Source organism: Octopus bimaculoides, chromosome 3, assembly GCF_001194135.2.
Source record: "Octopus bimaculoides isolate UCB-OBI-ISO-001 chromosome 3, ASM119413v2, whole genome shotgun sequence".
NCBI lineage: Eukaryota > Metazoa > Mollusca > Cephalopoda > Octopoda > Octopodidae > Octopus > Octopus bimaculoides.
The window spans coordinates 47,256,249-47,259,657 of NC_068983.1; the positions used below are offsets into that span (position 1 = coordinate 47,256,249).

The following is a 3,409-nucleotide window of genomic DNA, read 5'->3' on the forward strand; positions in this document are numbered from 1 at the left end:
AAAGCTCCACAAGGCTCCAGCAGGGGGTGGTGGTGAACCCTGCTGTACTCTTCCACCACAATTTTCTCTCACTCTTACTTCCTGTTCCTGTTGTGCTTGTAATTCAAAGAGTCAGCCTTGTCACACTGTGTCACGCTGAATATCCCCGAGAACTACGTTAAGGGTACACGTGTCTGTGGAGTGCTCAGCCACTTGCACGTTAATTTCACGAGCAGGCTGTTCCGTTGATCGGATCAACTGGAACCTTCGACGTTGTAAGCGACGGAGTGCCAACAACAACATATAGACCTCACTAGAGACCCCATGGAAGTTGGTACCGTGAGAGAGAGAGAGAAGCGGGGATGTTGTGCTCGAAACGTTGAAAAGTACATTGACTTTGAAACGGAGCATGCCAACAATACAGGATCTCTCTCCTTCAATCTCTTCCTCTCTCCCATCCTCTCTCTTCCTCTCCCTCCCCTATGTAATGGTCAGTAAAGCTGATATGCTTGACCCCATAGATTGTCCTCTTGTTTTTATATATAGAATCACCAAATCGAAATTGGTTGATATTCACAATAATGACCACGAGTTGGTAGATATCTGAGAATCGAAGAACTCTCTTTGGCTTCAAATTTGTGAAATTGTTATTTTCCAAATGACTTGAAGTGCTGAAATAATGCCCTTTTCATACAATGTAGCATTACATGATAATTCGTTTACAAACTCGTTGTCTGTGTTGTTATCATTCATTATAAAAACGCCTTAAAGTAACGCTTTTATAACAAATAGCGACGAAGTAGTAGAGTGGTTAAAGCATCGATAGACAAGCAATTTGTTAAGTGGAACAGTAAGAATACGCAAGATTTTTCTAAGGTTCAACATATGACAATGTTGATATTTATCCAAATTTTAGCGATGAATTTTCGTTTCTTTGTTAAAAATTAGCTTCTTCTTTGCAGATGGAATTCTAATATCTTATTTACTCGTGCGCTAAGTTGTACCATTAATTTATAATACATTAAACATGAGCTTGAATCTTGCTTGCTTGCAATGTTACCCAGCCAAACTGGTGCGTAACGGGAAGATACTATGAATTAAGAAGCCCCTGAAATGTGAATACGAACGGAATAAAACAAATTTTGCGCAAATCGGACAACTGGATATTGAGATATTAGGGGTTTTCGGGGTATAAATACCCAAAATGGGGCATAATGGGAAAATTCCCCGAAAATAACTTAACCCTGAAAGGGAACGAAAAAATACGATTTGTTTTTTTTACAGTAAATGTTTCTGTTTTCGCTTTTGTTAAACACATTTCAATCATTTAGAAATATTTTTAAGAGAATGTGATTTCAAAAATGTAAGTTGTTTGTACAGTAAGTATTTATATTTTAGCTTTCTTTAAACAGACAATATTTTAGTGTTGTTAAAATTATTTTCAAGTGAATACCATTACAAAAAAATTTTGGTATATTTAAAAATATTTTAAAGTGAAAATGACTTTAAAAGTACGGTAAGTATTTTGTAAAAGACCCGTTCGTAACTTCGGTGTGAAATAATTTTTTTTCCATAGATTTTTTTCGAGTGCATTCAACGTATCTCACAGCTAAAGATTTGGCTGCTATTTTTAGCACGCCCTGCTACCACGTAATAATTATTTGTGATAAAGGCTCTGAAATCTGTTACGTGGTAGCAGGGCGTTCAAGAAATAGCAGCCAAATCTTTCTTTTTCTGGGGGAAAGGAGACGTTTACAAGTTATTTCGATGTCACATTCGTTGAAAGCATGCGAAATAACCTGGAAAAGAAAAAATAAACTACGACACAAAACTCTGTTGCTGGGAAATTCAGACTTTTCCGGTGAACCAACGGATCACTGGTAATTTAGTTTAATATTAAATCTTAAAACAAAATTTTTTCCATTCAAAGTTTTAGCTTTGTCGCATGTATTATAAGTCGCACTCCAATTACAATAAGTATAAAATAGTGCGGCCTATACGCCAGTAAAGACGGTAATTAAGTGAACAGAAACAAATAAGGGTTAATGGACATATATACGTATATACGTATGTATAATCATGCAAACAAGACAAATAGAACTCAATATATGAATATATGAAGACTTTTATTAATATTTAGCAGAAGTAACTGAATGACTCAAGGTCCGAGTGTTTTATGCGTTGGCACGAAATTCTCGGACCTTGAATCACTCCGTTACTTCTGCTAAATATTAATAACACACACGCACACACACACACATACACACGTACACGCACATATACACCACTCACGGACGCATGCACACGCACATATACACATACATGTACACAAGCAAACAATGGAGATACGATGGAACTTCGAAAGACACTCGACACAGAGAATTTAACTTAGATTTGACGATATTATTTTCTTTTTCAAAAACCTATTGAATAACCCTTTCCTTTACGCTGTGATCAATCGTTGGTAGTTAATAAACCACACTTACCTAAGGTTCAAGTGTAAGGGAAGATATCGTGTCTGGAAGTTTGTTACGTCTTCGTTTCAATGAATTTTTGAGATGTTGTATAATTAGATAATTAACCAAACTAACTTAGATTTAAGTGAAATACTGACTTATATATTTGTAACAAACCCGCAACACGGACATACAAAAACATAGGCTACCGCTGTTTCTCCCTTTCCTTCTCTTTGTAAGATGACATGTATATGTATATATGCATGTATGTATATGTGACATATATATTTTGTGCGTGAGGGTATGCATATTTGTAAATTTAACAAGGTGAGTACAAAAATAGGTTAGAGCTGTGAAGATTAAACCGGTCGGTCTTAAAGAGTTACATGTAAAGCCGCCGTGATTTTCATTAGACTTCCTCTTCAAAAAGACCGCAAAGTTCGTGCTGAAAGTCCAGAGAGCGGGATAGGATGTTAGCAGACGGTCGTTGTTGATTCTGTTGCTGTTGTTGTCATTATTTCTGTAGTTGCTACTGTTGTTGTTGTTGCTATGATGATGCTGGAAGATTGGGCAAACGTACATATATGTATGTATGTATTTATGTATGTATGTATTATGTATGTGTCATTATATACGTCTCTGTGCATAGACATACGTTTTCACACACACAGATGTATATAAACATACGTTTTTTTAAAATTAAAAGTGCAAAAGTACCACAGAACTGTTACTCAGAATTTCACGTTCCCGTTCGTCGGACGATTGTGATGAAAACTTGTGCTCACCTGTATACATATATAAACATGTGTGTGTGTACATACATACTTACATACATACATACATACATACATACATACATACATACATACATGCTTAGATCTGGATATCACACTTTAAGCAGATATATTATCGATCATGGTTCCTGTTCTGATCCTGGCACTTCTAAAGTTGGCGTGCGGCAAAGATTATGTCGA

At 36.1% G+C, this 3,409-nt stretch overlaps 1 protein-coding gene across 2 annotated transcripts in view; it reads right to left on the minus strand.

Moving 5' to 3' along the window:
• LOC106875854 (protein usf) overlaps positions 1–2,977 on the minus strand; it is a 9,937-nt gene extending 6,960 nt beyond the window's left edge. The window contains exon 1 of one of the 2 annotated variants that reach the window (XM_052966164.1): positions 2,822–2,977. The gene's annotated coding sequence lies outside the window, so the exon portion shown is untranslated. Of the gene's footprint in view, positions 1–2,465; positions 2,686–2,821 lie in introns of those variants that run through there. The other variant, XM_014924151.2, reaches the window with a different exon arrangement.
• Positions 2,978–3,409: the final 432 nt, after the last annotated feature.